This window comes from Lepisma saccharinum, chromosome 3, assembly GCF_977018435.1.
Source record: "Lepisma saccharinum chromosome 3, izLepSacc3.1, whole genome shotgun sequence".
Lineage (NCBI taxonomy): Eukaryota > Metazoa > Arthropoda > Insecta > Zygentoma > Lepismatidae > Lepisma > Lepisma saccharinum.
The window spans coordinates 106,951,140-106,966,788 of NC_139231.1; the positions used below are offsets into that span (position 1 = coordinate 106,951,140).

General features: G+C 38.9%; 1 protein-coding gene across 1 annotated transcript in view; it reads right to left on the reverse strand.

Annotated features, from left to right (window-relative positions):
• Positions 1–15,217, reverse strand: part of Dh31 (diuretic hormone class 2) — a 137,120-nt gene extending 121,903 nt beyond the window's left edge. Inside the window, exon 1 of the mRNA XM_083120081.1 lies at positions 15,148–15,217. The gene's annotated coding sequence lies outside the window, so the exon portion shown is untranslated. The remainder of the gene's footprint in view (positions 1–15,147) is intronic.
• Positions 15,218–15,649: the final 432 nt, after the last annotated feature.

Sequence of the window (15,649 nt, forward strand, 5' to 3'; positions counted from 1 at the left end):
AGTCGTGTTTGCTAGTTATCAAGGAGGGACGTTGGGGGTAATCCTTTGTTAAGATACTCAAATGTTAACCTCTCTTCTACATTGAGAAGACCGTGGCAATTACAATTAGTAATAAATATAATGTCAAAGCTATACTTTGAAATTAACACTACCTTCTAATTTCTCAATTTTGAAATTCCTTGCTCGCAACGACAGAAAACTGCGTTCGACAACACCCTGGTGTTGAGACTGCAAAACGAAGTTACGTTGGTGCACTACGAGATTTGCCAACTACAAATCTGTGGATCTAATTCTCGCAGGTACCTCGCGTCGAAAGTAACTTTCCAGGAACAGTTTACCATTCGCTTTTTCATCGTTTATTTTTGACGAAGTTATTTACGCCTGCAGGCAACAGGTACCCGCATGTTGGATCTAGATACACAACAATACGACATATTAACGTGATACGTTAACACGTTAAACAACGTGGAAAATAATCCTCCCCAAAAATAACCTGGGAGAGAAAGACAGCCACGCTAGCCTGCATGAGCGCACTGGTCAGAATGGGATAAGAGGATTTAGCACCGAAGCCGAATTATGACAGGAAAAGCAAGTTACTTGAAACTTTTCTGCTGGTGCAAGCTCGTAATGATTTCTGTAAATAAAGAAGTCAGTTGACGCTTTTGACATAGGCTCTCTCCCAGAAAAACGGTTTGGGAATGAGCTAACGTGTGATTCTAATAATGGGCGGATTCGGATATCGAATCCTAAAGATATCGGATATTGAAGATTCTCATATCGGTCCTGGGAACACGGGTTCACATGTCAGATACAGAATTCGAGATTGGAATGTCGGACTCATGATTCGAAATTCAGATATCGGATCTAGGATTCGGGAATCATGTATCGGATTGACGATTAAGATATCGAGTCCAGGATTTTGGATTTGGATATTGGATATCGATATCGTATCCAGGCTTCTTGATTCAAATGTAATATCCAGGGTTCGTGAATCAGATATTATTGATTCATATTCGAATGTCCATTCTCAGTTCCTACCAGGAATAACTCTTGTGTAATCTACTTTAACTAGTTTATTTTCTATCTTCCCACATTTAAACTCTCTCTCTCTGTGTGTGTCTGGGGGGGGGGGTAGGTGGGTGTGGGTGTCAGTGGTAGTTTTTCACTGTATTTTTTTACAGAGGTAGTTATTATTCCATTTCGTTTCGATTCTTACATCCTTTTAGTATTGCTTTGCCATGTGAATACCTTCCCATAAATATGCTACAGCTTGACTTTTTGCTTTTTTCAAACCTGGCAAGCAAGTCGCTTTGTTCGGAGTTGAAAGCAGTCTTTCTAGTCAATTGATATTTCACCGATTGCTCTAGTGTGAATGAAATTTCTCCTGGTTAAATTGGTTAGTTGGTATCAGATTAGAATGGTCCATTTTTAGCCTTGAACCGAAACATGACCTCCAGGGACACCTTTCTGCATTCTACATAAGCAGAGGAAGAATATATAAAGCCCTTTCCTACCTCTTTGTTGAGCAGAGAGAAAATTTATGAATTAAAAGTTGGCTTGAAAGTGATATGTCTGTAGTAATAGCGAATTTGGAGGTTACTGTTATCTAGAGCATAGCCTGTAATACTGTATATTACCATTAGAAACTAGGTAACAATATATCGAGAATTCATAGTCTTCATTTGCTCATCTCTTCTTGTTTCCTATGTGTTTTCAATATATCAATCATGCCACCTTCTAGAAAAGTTCTTTATTTTATCTTTCCAGGGATGTAAGGGGTGACCCTTTTGGAAGACACCCAAATGTAAACCTCCTCCCTTCCAAGTAGAACACTCTGGCCTGCATTTTGCAGACTAGCGAGGCTCTGGCGTCTGGACACATGTCCAGTATAATCATCCGTGGGACTCGTGTTTTGTGTCCTGTCCTTGTGTGTTTGTGATTATTGTTCTTTAGTCCATTTCATCTTGTCAACGATTAGCTAAAAGTGTCAAAAAAGGGAAGTGAAGTAAATGAAATAAATCAATCAATTTATATTCCCAAGCAATTTTAAAGATAGAATCGCTTATCTATCTGTCTAATATATAAAAATGGATGCATGTGTGTATGTGTATGTTTGTTCCGGCATAACTCTCGAACGCCTGGAGCGATTTCAACCAAACTTGGAACACGTATCACCTGCAACCTCGAAAGAAATACTGTGAGGTAAGACACCCCGGGCACCCCTAGGGGAGGGGGTGGGAGGTGCTGATATGCAAAAATAATCGAAAACGACCGATATTAGTGTGGAATCCATAGTTTTCGGGGTCGCTAAGATGAATAGTGACATTCGTAATGCCGTTCAACTCCAAGTTCATCACCTATCGGGATGGGGGTGAGAGGGAGTGAAAATTAAAATGTCAGAAATGACCAAGATTAGTTTTTGGGAGTCTCTAAGCTAATTGGTGACATTAACGAGACCAAACTCGGTACACATATGACTTACAATGTGTAAAGAAATACTGTGGGGGTAAGACACCCCTGGCACCCCTAGGGTGGGAGGAAGGGGGTGACATGTAAAAATATTAAAAAACGACCGATATTAGTGTGGAATCCAGTTTTCGGGGTCGCTAAAATGAATAGTGACTCTCCCAATGCCGTTGAACTCCAAGACACCCCTGGCATCCCTAGGGTGGGGGTTAAGAAGGGGTGACATGTAAAACGACCGACATTAGTGTGGAATCCATAGTTTTCGGATGAGTAGGGACACTCCCAATGCCATTCAACTCCAAGACACCTCTGGCCACCCTAGGGTCGGGGGTGACATGTAAAACGACCAATATTAGTGTGGAATCCATAATTTTCGGGGCCGCTAAGATGAATAGTGACATTCCCAATGCCGTTCAATTGATTTATTCTTGCTCTTGGAGGTGGAACTAAAAATATTGTTCATAAATTGTTGTTAAATTTATATTATAGTGAATTTGTAAAATATATTACTTTATAATTTGTATACTGTACTTATGCTTTTAAATAGATGTAAATAAAATTAGTTACATTTTACGCTATAGTTAGAATTCATTAAACACCCGGGCAACGCCGGGCAATCAGCTAGTAATATATACAAACACAAGATAATTTCGTTGTTGTGCGTTCTTCTCGCTTTGTCCCTTTTATTTTTTCTTCAATTATTGTTTATTCTCGTTTTCTGTCGTAACTTGCCTCATTTTTCACTTTATCTCCCTCTGTGTGAATCTGGCTCCACTGTAAAACCCTTAATCGTTGTGTCAACATGCTACTTGGAGTTGTTTGAAACCTGGGTGAGCAGGAAGGGGCTAGAGCCTACCCTGGAGCATCCGATGGCGATGTCTCTATGGTCAGACCACAAAATGCTGTAGATGGCGAGGTCGTTCTGATGTAAGGCGCCAGGCCTCCGTAACCCTGCTCGCAAGAGTTAGAATGGTGCTTAAGGATGCAATTACACCAGAAGTGATAGTTGGACCCTCTAGCCTTCCATGAAAACAAGCACATTATCGTAAAACGATTCTCTCAGCTATTGTTACACTAGAACTCGAACTCAAGATTCATCCAAGACAGGTAACAAACAATGAGCTAAACTGGAGAAACATTTCTTGGAGGACCATGCAAAATGATCCTCTATATGAATGATACGAATTGATTCAAAGAAAGTTTCTACCTCTTAGGGAAAATGTCGAAGGTACGCTATGGGAATTTCACTTGAAAACTACTTCCGCATTCTCCCTTCTTTTCGTTGCTATACTTTAGTCCGGGTTTCCTTCCACAAGAACGGTCAGACCTAGTTAATTCGAGTTGGTTAAACATTCACGGACGTTTAAATATTAAACGACCAAACAGAACTTTAAGTAGGAAAACGTTTGCGACGTAATTGGACATTCAATCTTCCAAATTGCTGTATTTAGTTTCAACCAAGCGCCTACGTGTGGAATAAAAGAAATGAAGTCACAAAAATTCCAATTATTACTATGGATTATCACTGACGCAGTGTCCAAACCACTAACGTATCGTTTGATTGATTTGGTTTATTTTACTTCGTTTTTCTGCTACTTTTGGCACATCGCAACGATGAGGATGAGTGATCATATAATGAAATTAATGAAGTGACACTCAACTCACAAAGTGTCACCCAGTGTGGGATTGAAAACCGGGACGTCTGGCGTCGTAGCGCTGTCACTAACCTGTCGTGTCCGCAAAAAACTCTGTAAAATAACTCTCTTAATGTCCACTTTATACACAGAAGGCTAATCGAGACTGGACCTACAGTTTAAAGAGGGACACGAACCACTGTGTACTTCCACCGGGTACCTGCTCCAGGACCCCTCGTTACCACTACACCATCAATGAGGACAATAACTCTATGGTACAGTGCGCTCTCTTTAATTCGAACTTGGATAATTCGAATTATTGGATAATTCGAACAAAAGCACATTCCCCTTGAAACCCCTATCTAAAACAATGTTAAAAATGACTACTCAATTCGAAATTTGTAGGTTAAATTTGGATAATTCGAAGTCAGGTTTGCAATAATTTAACATAAATCTTTCCAAGAAAGATCATAGTGGTTGCTACATAAGAAATTCCAACAGATGACTCGTCCCCGTTTTCTTCTTGAAAAGGTTGTTTTTATGGTTAACAGATGTGCCGACGGCAGATAAGAGAGGGAATCCCCAGAGCTTTTGTTTGTAGGAGTGTGACCTTCACCCTCATAGAAACAAGTTTAGAGGGGAGCGGATAGCCGGACAGAAGGGGTCATTTGTCTGTGTTTTTTTAGTGGAGTCACAATGTCGAAACGTGGTGCGTACAGTAGCTTAACATTACATAAGAAAGTTGAAGTGCGTGCGAAAGAGAAAGCGGTGACTTCCCCGATATTGACGGGTGTGTTTTAAAGTGGTTCAAACAATCACGTGATGCGAATATTCCAATAAGTGTACTGTTCCTGGATGGAGATATGGATAAAACGTAGCAGTTGTAAGGTAAGGTGTACTGTTTGCGTATTAATGCAGTTTTATGTTTAATACAGTGTGTTATTTCATTGGTATCTTTTTTTATTATATTCTGGTTAATTCGAATTTTGGATAATTCGATTTTTTTCGTAGCCTCTTGGAGTTCGAATTAAAAAGAGCCCACTGCATATATGTATGTATGCTCTCGTTAAGTTGCTACTTATTTTCATTTCTGGGAAAAGAGTAGCCATATTTGCTTGAATCAATGAGATGGCTTGGGTTTGAGACAGGGGCTGTGTCAGACACGTATCTAGAAATATATTTCGGGGGGGGGGTACGAACCAAGAATCTCAGAAATAAAAAAATAAATTTTTAAATTAAAATAATAAAATTATAATTAAATATTAATTTAAATTTATTAATATTTTATTTTTATTATTCTATGAATACGTAAAATGATGTCATAAGAATAGTGATATAACAGCACGTATTTATTATCTACTTTCCGTGTACTTGAGATCACCAATTTTTTAAAAAAAAACAAGGAAATTAGTGTGAAATGGATAAAGAATGGAATCTTTATTGAATAATAAAGAAACATGTTAGATCCAGTTGACGAAAAGTAGTTACTGATTATTATTGTATGGATATTATCGTAAGTAGTACTGTACATAAGTCTTCTTTGGTATTGTCCATCAAAGCAGTATGATCCCGATATAATAATCTTTGCCTTCAAATTTCAAAAGAAATAAATAACTATCGATTATAGTACAACAAATGCTAAACCAGTATATTTTTATTATTTTATTTTGGTTCATGATAAATCGTTCTGGGATCTCCAGTTCCCCTGGAACCCCTCTAAAATACAACCTTGGGCTGTGTGAGTTGCTTCTGTGCCCAATTATAAGTTCATGTTAAAAGGAGAACAGTTGTCAGCAATATTCAGAGTATTAAGAAGCCTGGAAAAACATCTGTAACTAGTTCATTTGGGTACATCAAGATGCGCTGGACGTTTCCCCTGTGTCAACAAATACATTCTCGACTTTTTACTCTTCTCGAAAAAAATGACTATGATATTCCAAATTCTGAAGCTCTACGTCTGTTCAGAATGTCTTCCATAGCATTCAATTTGGTATGCTTTGCTTTCGCTGCTGTCTAGATATTAGTAATAGTTTCGTGGCATCATACGTTTTCTGTCACAAATATCTAGCTAATTGCGAAAGAAACGCATACGATTGCTCTAGTCTAGAGGGAATTCTGCACAGATGTCAGTTTTCGGAACTTAGATTGTCATAGAAGAGGAATTCTCGAAAAGTATTTTTTTCCATGGGCCAAAGGTCCAGCCTGACCTTAAGTTAACGTGACAGGTTGTGGTTGAGGCCACTGGTCAACAAAAACTAAATAGCCTCAGAGTGAGATGGAGATGGGAAGGGAGAGAGAAAGAGAGAGATGAAATTGGAGAAACGTGGTGGGGGAGGTAGAGGAGAGAACAAGAAAATGGAGAGATAGAGAAAGAAACGGAGAATGTGAGACAAGAGAAATGGGAGATCAAGACAGAGAGAGGACAAAAGCAAAACAGAGAAAATGAAAGGAAAGATTTAAAGGGATGTGACTTACCTCCACGTTACTGAATGGAATTACTATTTACTTCTATAACAGTTACTCAGATAAGCTGCATGACCTTTCTCATGTTGTAGTAAAAACTTAAGTTGAATACTAACCTTACTAAAAGGTTTATTTCTAGTAACTACGGAATATTACCAAGAGTAATTAAGTTTTAGTCCTTTCTTCCTGATTAAGCCATTTAAGGCCGTAGAAGATAAAGAAGTCCTCAGTTAGTGATTGATTTATTGGGTTTATTTTACTTCGCTTTTCTACCACTTTTGGCTAATGGCGAAGATGAAGATGATTGCTGATAAAATGAAATTAATAAAGGACACTCACAAAGAACACCCATTCTCAGGTTGGGATTCGAATCCGGGACTCCATAAGTCGTACCTCGGTGTGGTAACCACTCCGCCACGGAAGTCGGCGTCCTCAGCACCTGCCTTGGTATTTATACATTTTTGACGATGACACCTGTTGACCTGAAGATCGCCGGATTGCTGATAACTTGATTATTGTGTAATTTGCATCGTTACGTTCACATATCCAGATTGGTCAATTCCAGTGGGTCTATCAAATTAATTATGACGTCACTGGTGAGAGATTATGACGCAATTTGAAAACTGAATCCGAAATTGTTTTAATATTTAACCTTCCTTCTTAATAAGGTTGTCTGTGATGCAATTAAAATTTAATGCAATAATAAAGCATGGTATTAACTTTGAGTACCAATAATATGAAGCGTTTAACTGCAGTGTAACGCTCAAGTGAATTGAATGGAAAGATAGAAGGAAAGAATCAGGTAGAAAGAGAGAGAGAAGCATGGGAAAAAGAAGATGGAGAGAGAGGGATGAAAAGAAGATAGAAAACGAGAGAAGAGAGAGAGAAGCAGGGAAAATAGAAGATGGAGAGAGGGATGAAAAGAAGATAGAAAACGAGAGAAGAGAGAGAGAAGCAGGGAAAGTAGAAGATGGAGAGAGGGATGAAAAGAAGATAGAAAACGAGAGAAGACAGAGAGAAGCAGGGAAAATATAAGATGGAGAGAGGGATGAAAAGAAGATAGAGAACGAGAGAAGAGAGAGAGAAGCAGGGAAAATAGAAGATGAAGAGAAGATAGAAAACGAGAGAAGAGAGAGAAAAGCAGGGAAAAGAGAAGGGGGATGTGAAATAGAAAAAGAGAAAACAAAAAGAGAGAGAATAACATGCAAAAGGAGAAGGGGAGAAAGGGATGGAAAGTAGAAAATCAGAAAATGGAAAAAGAGAGGTCGCTATGAAATGACACACCACGCGTCAGGAAATTAGGCGACGCCCATTCACCAACGCGTAAAGCTTCCGTCTCACTTGTTTCGGTTCGCGTCTATTGAACGCAAGTGTTGCGGCGCTACATTACATTGAACAACAACTGTCGAATAAATAGTAATAATCAAATAAAAAGTTTCCTTTTCAACCCGATTGGAAATAAACAGCGTGAGAATTCGCCAGCTTTTATAATCGAAGCGTGAAATAGTCCAGAACGATAGCAGATGTGCGCAACGTACGAAGAGAATTCTGTGGAAACATCCGCGTTGGCAAATCACAAATCCATGCTTTTTTATATGGAAAATTCATGACACAATGAGACAATACTTTCACCCGTGCTCGTTTGACAGAGCAAATTGTTGGTAATGTAAAACTCCAGAAACAATTTCAATGGGGCAATTTTAACTTCGTGTATTAATTGCAATTTCATCAATAGCAGAATCTGATATAGGCAGTAAATTGAACATTCCGATGATCTGTTTAACGAAAAGAGGATATTTTTGCTGTGTGTCGCCTCCTGCAGTGTGTGATTTTAATTATTATCATGCGCTACGAAAGCATGTGTTCGAATTCCGGGTAAGTTGTATTGTTCTAAATATATATTTTTTATCTTCCATCTTGTAAATTCTTCATTCATCCTCATCGCAACATTTGATTTAAAATGGCTATATATATTGTGGACAGCGTACTGCCAATAAGCCAGTTTAACAATGTGTGTGTGTGTGTGTGGGGGGGGGTGTATAATTAGAATAATGCAAATTAATTTTTATCGTGCCTATCTCTATGGCGGTGTTGTTAGTACAGTTGAATCCCGGTTTGTAAGTGTCCCTTCATCAATCTCATCATGTCATCACTCATCTTCATCTTCGTGATTAGCCAAAAGTGGCAGAAAAGCCATGCTAAATAACACAAATCAAATCAAGTGAAATTGTAACCAGTCTTTTCTTGCAACTTCCAGTCCACTGTTGTAATAACTTCAATGAAATTACGATACCGATGCTTGAAAATTGTAACAATTGAAAGTTGTTCAAAGTATTGATTGATATTAGTGGGTGAGTATTGCACTCGCACAACGCATCAATTTTGCTTTGAAATATTAAGAAATTACATCAGATTACATACCTAATAACCTATTACGTTATCAAAATACACTTATTTCACATAAAAATTGGTACAAAATCAATTAAAACTTCGAATTTTGTACAACTACCAGGATAATTAGAATCCGCGAAAATGTCGCGCGGCATTTTTTGCTGACCCCGCGAACTTATCAAGGCGTCGTCGGAACAGTATAGGCCAGTATCGGTAAATAAAATCCAAATACTTTCCGATCCCGATGCCGATGCCCTAGAAAGAAAGATGCACCACCGTTACGGACATGTATTCACCCCTATTCGAAAAAACCTCGTTCACACCTGCCCCCACCCAATTCCAGACACCCACGTATACTTACATGGCGAATAATTGCGCTGTTTCTGAGAGCGACTGGTGATTGGTTCCAATATCCGAAGTGCTGACCAATCCAGAAATTAAACAACACCAGAGAGTAAATTACCTATGAAAGCTAGCAAGTAAATACCACAAGGAAAGAAAATGAGCCACGGGAATTGATGACGACGTCATAGTGCATTTGTTACAGCTTTCTTCGAGTGTAAGTATATTTTCTCCTCTTCCCCAAGGCACCTCTGCACACTTCATATAGAGTTTGAAAAATCAATAGGCCACATAAAATTTTGTTTGACTGCGAACGACGTTATTGCAACTTGGAAATGGAGGAGCATGGGAGGGGGGGGTTTGGTCTGGGGAGAACGTAGGAGCAAGGAGCGTGGACTTTCGCAACGGCTTGTTGCTTCCGTCGCGCTCGTGTTGCTTCCCGAGACAGGTCAATAACGGCTTCGAAATTACGAATGAGGAGAAGAAACGTGGTGCGGTGGAGCTGCGATAGGGATTTTTTTTTAAAGACTTCTTTCCTCTTTTATGGATGCAAGGGAACAGTCGTAAAATGAACGCAATGCTTAGTTTCTGCTGGGTTTTTATCGTTCGTGCCGGTATCGAGATGGAAGGGGTGAGAAGGTGGCAAAAGGATCGCGTCGCAATTACATTCTTCCGACCGTCGGAAAGCTGGATCGAGCCGAGCGGAATTGCTCTCGCCTGAGTGGGGTCCTAGGTTCGAAGCCTGGTCATGTTTCATTACGTTCGTGTATTTTGTCATTTCGCCATTCGTCCTCACCGTCACCCTACGAGACAAAAAAAGCTACGTAAGATATACAAGCAGAAACTGATAAACTTCTTACTTTTCATTGATGCCCCTCCATTAATAGATTTACATGTTACTGAACAAGAAATTTGTTTAGTTGTTGAATCTTTGTTTTGAGTCTACACAGATAGGCTAATCGGGGCTGAACGTACAGTTTAAAGTGAGATTCGAACCACTATGTGCCCTAACCGGGTATTTAATCCGGGATCCCTTGATTACAAGCATTTTCATGTATTTAGAGTTATTTATTAAAGCCCGAACAAAGGGGCTCACCACCTCATCCTCTCTCCCTTGGGACGCCACTGAGTACAGATGGTTTTCCGCAATAGCAACTGTTCTGTTTCTGACTAACGACTGGGGAGTAAAATGCCTGCCAGTTATGAAATGACTATAACATTTACAGATAAGAAGATTAAAATTATGCAAAAACTGCACAGATATATCACGAAATGAGTCATTCATAAGTTTTTGAATGTCCAGGTCATGAATTCGCAGTTACACAGTTAAACTGGGACAAAAAGCAGGTTATAAATTGGCCCTTCGTTTCAAAAAAATATGGAAGACCACTAGCATATGCGGTGTGAGGAGTGGGCTGGCTGCGTAACTACAAACAGTCGTCTGTCATTAAATACAGTTAATTCAACGTAAATAAACACATAACCAGCAATTTATTCAATATAAACAAATATTCTGTGTTATGAACTCTGAAAAATAAACAAGGCTTTAAAACGTTAATAAGTTTTAATTATAAACTTGTTTACTTGAACGAAGATGAAAATTATCACAACGCGCATTTCCCGTGTGGTGTGGTAGGTGCTAAGGGCATTCAGAGAAGCACACTATGAAATAATTATGTGCCCTTGTACAAAGTGAATACTATCTTTAAGAAATCAAATTATTTATGTTCATAGAACTGCAACGCATACTCTTGACGTGATCAAGTTCTATGCGGTGCATTAGACTGCCGTAAGTATTCAACAGTTCTCCCGTGTTGATATCCCGTTGACGTTCAGAACTTTCGAAATGGAACGAAGAAGCTGTTCATCTTAGAAAAGTCATCCATAATGCTTCTAGGGTGGATGTCATCAATCTTGCGTCCTCGTGGAGAATCACTGAGTGATTTGTTTCGTACGCTTCCGGCGAAACACTCCCTTGAGTTCGTTCAATCTACGCCTCGTAAAGTAGATCCCAGACTGCCAGGAACTCCCCACTTATGGCTGAGTCTTCGGATGAGAATGTCAAAAAGTTAAGCGCGTTGTGCTTCTGGTTCTTTTCTAGTTTCCATCATATTTGTAGACAAATGCGCTAAGTATGCTTTGATTAATTTGATTCTTTTGTGTTATTAAAATGTTAAAGTGTATTTTTTATTTTATTTTTTGATTCTTTCCTAATATATGTTTTGTATTATTAATTCATTCAAATAATATTCATATTACTTGAAATTTCGTTTTTTTACAGTAGTGAAAGATGCTCCTAATTTGTTTGTTTGAATTGTTGTTTTACGTTCACTTTATGCACAGATAGACTAAAGGAGACTGGGCCTACAGTTTAAAGTAGTTTTCGAACTGCTATGTGCCTCCACCGGGTATCGAAACCGCGACCCATTTATTGAGGGGCGGCTAGATGCTCCTAATTTATTACAAATTTAACCACATATAATATTCCATATAACCAATACCGACAACCGACCGTGAAAATATTAATTACCGAACTTATAAGGATTATGCGCTTATTTAATCAATACATTCTACAAATAAATAACGTATCTAACTAACTCTCAGGCATCCCTAAACGGAAGGTGGATTGTTATAGTAACACATGTTTTCCATCTGTCCCTATCCTGAGCAAGGCCAATGCACTCTTCACCATCCTTACCAACTTAAGTCATGTCCATCTTAATAAATATTGCCATTCCCACATACCTCTTACCATCAGGTTTCCCAACAGGAGCACTGTAAACTTTTATCTCCCCCACCCCTCCTAAATGTCCTGCCCACCTTGTTGATTTAACTATTTTAATAATATCAGCGGATGAAGAAAAACACGTTTATTTAAATAGGGTATTTTCTTAATTGACAGCTAATATAGTCTATGCATACCATACATATAATAAAATATAGCAAATAAATTTTCCTGTCACGTCACCTTGCTTACAATAAAAGTCACATTTTAATAAATGATAATAATAATAATAATTTCTTCTGAACCTATAAATTATTGTGAAAATTTGAGTGGAATTATTCGTGAATTGAAATTTTCACTGTTCACAATTTTCTTCAATTTACCAAAGATTTTTAGGTAAATTATTTTCGCATCTCTACACAAGAATTTCAAATGAATTCTGTAGGTAGCCATAAGTTACAGGCTTATTATAAATCAAATTAAGTCCAATTATGGGCACTTTAATCGATATTCAGCGGATATTCTCTATCTATCGTTTATTAAGTCGTATTATGCTACTTGCATAATGTCTGCCCAGGTTATTTTATTATTACTGTTATTGCTATTCACCCATATTTGCCTTGGCCTCCCCAATTATGCCTTACCATCAGGTTAAGCATTTGATTTGATTTGATTGTTTTTTTTTTATCTTCGGCTAATCGTGACGATGACTGATGACATGATTATATTGATGAAGAGAGACACCATGAACACCCATGCCCATGCCTGGACTCGAACCCTGGACCCTTGGCGTCGTAGTGCGCTGTGATAACCATTCCGCCACGGAGGTCGGCTCAGGTTAAGCCCGACGCGAGGGGTCCCTGGCCTGGGCATGGATATTTGTGAGTGTCCATTCATCATATCGTCACTCATCCCCATCTTCGCAAATTAGCCAAAAGTGGCGCAAAAAGCGAAGTAAAATAAAGCAATTCAAGTCAGGTTAAGCCTTATATGTCATACATGATCTATCGACCTTTGTGTTAGGCAACGATACATGTCTCGGGAACTATTTAACTTAAAATTCCGTTGAACCGTTGTCTCATGTTTTTTACCAGAGACTTTTCAAAAAATGTTCGTTTCGAGAGCAATCGCATGTTCTAAACAACAGAAAGAAAAAGCAACAGGGAAAGTTGGATCTCTTGAGAATTTCGTCTACAGCAGTCAGATGAGGCGTCGTTTAGATATCTACATTAGTTTCGTGCCACTGTAAATCCGTTTCATTAACGAATATGTTGGCAACAGCAACTGCAAAACGCGCTTATGTTCTCTAAATTCTCTGAGTGGATTTCTAAATAGTGCTTGGAAATAGAAAATTCAAATAGTGGTGGTTGTCGAGACTTGCAAAGGGTCTATCGTACGCAAGTAGACAAACCCGGAGCACCGTTGCGCTATGCCGGTTGCATAACATTCAGGCGCGTCAATGTTGCTGTCGATATCTGGCGATTAGTAACCTTTCTGCAAAATATTCCGGTATGTTAGTTTCACTATTCATAGAACTAACCTAACTAATATAATTGGGATTGGTTATCTAGTAGCTTCTTGCATCTAGTAACTTCTTACAAAATAAGAAGAAAAATCTCTAAAGGGACGAATGAATATTATGCTAGATACGTTATTCACTATAGCCTTGAGCAGGCTCAGGGTGCTCTTTGTGAGTATCCCATCCTCAATTTCCTCTAATCATCACTCATCCTCATCGTTACCATAAGCCAGAAGTGGCAGGAAAGTGACGGTGAATAACAAAAATAAAAAACTCTTCGCGGTTGATGGAGAAACAAGGTACTTGAGAAACTGTTGCCTCACTTAATTTCGACGTGTCCAGGAAAGAGAACAGTTTGTTTTAAGAATGTTTGTTAAGTCCCAGGCTCGAACCCTGACCAAGGCATGAATGTATCATTCATTTAATTTCCTCATTATTTATCCTAGTTGTTGCGATTAACACAAAAGGTAGAAATGCAACGTAAAATCAGCAAGTTTATAATGTACATAAATCTACGTGCTGTATTTTGGTAAGAGATAGCAAATATTGTGTTCGTGTTAGCGCTGCGATCTGCATTTAAGAAGAAAACGGTACTATTACAGGTATTATATTTCTTATAGCACAGCTTCCATGTGGCAATATTGTAGGCATGCTTATTTTCAGATATTAAATTTTAATTGTTACATCCTATTGTAATGAAAACGTGATATTCGTTAAGGTTGGGCTAAATCAATCAAAAAAGTTATATTTTAACATTAACATTCCAGATTTACACTTCTATATTTTTATTATTATTAGGTCAATTTTTAGGAAAAATCAATATATTGTCAAACGAAAGCCGTAGAAATATTTTGTCGCTGTCATCTATGCCTGCTTTCTGTTACTACATATATATACAAACCAAAGTGCGCAGTGCCCACGAAAATTCTCGAGAATGTTGTTCTATAGAGATTTAGTACTTTGATAATTTAGAATGTCATCCAAATCTAAAGAAAATGAAGGATTTTCGAGAGGACCGTCATCGAAATGTAGCCGCTATTTATGGACTCTGTGAAAGCCAGTGTCAAATGGTAAATGTTACTTACGTTTTAACTATTCTTATTTTACAAACCTATGCACATGTGTGAGAACGAAACGTAAAATATGGTTGCGAGTTACTTCGAAAAAGTTAAACAAAGAACTTACGAGTTACTCCCTGTTTAACAAGGAACGCATTAGGAATACATGCAAAAAGAAGAAAGTTTGTAGTTGCCGTGAAGATGGAGGGCTGAAATACGGGTTTTGATTTTCGGTTGCGAGATTTCTAACGCGTGCGGTTCTTTTTTTGTAAATACATTTTAGAAACGATGTAGTGGTTTCGCTAGCGCGGGAATCGAAACGTGATGTGGTAACGCCACGGCAGTTGGGGAAAATCAATTCCGAGAGCGCGCGCGTGTCTCCTTGTTCTCCGCGCAACAGGTTGAAACTTTCGCGTGCGAGGAAGAATTTCTGCTCCGACGACGATGGCTGTTGCAGTGCGAGAAGTTCCAAGATGCGAGGAGAGCGCCGGGGAAGTCCCTGGAACTGCAAGGGTTGATAATAAAAGGGTTGCTTTCTCTGTTACTCACGTGACGCCGAACTGGAGCGGACCTCTGGCTTCTGTAGGTTGTGTTCGTGGCGGTTGGGGTCGCTTGCTCGTCCTGCGATTAAGGCCGGGGGGGCGTCCGAGGCAGGCTATATAGGAACACCTCTCCCGCCTACCAGAAAACTCTCCGCCAATCAGAGCGTCGTGGCGATCTGTGATGTCATCAGGCAAAGACACACACACATACATATATACATACAAAATATCTCTCGATAAAACCCGTCCATCTAATGTACTGGGATCATCCCCCTCCCCTCGAGTTTTGCGTTAGCACTTACGCCCACAACTCAACCCCTCCCCCTTCTTTTAGACCTCTTTCCGACGATGCAAGAATCGATTTCACTGCAAGTTTATAAAAAAATTAAATGCAACAAGCAAATCGTCCGGTTGTTGTAATTCTTCATGTCTAAACCGTTCAAACAAAGTAAAACACGTATCTCTCCTATGGAAATGGTCAGCTGCAAACACTAATACCCCGCTAACTT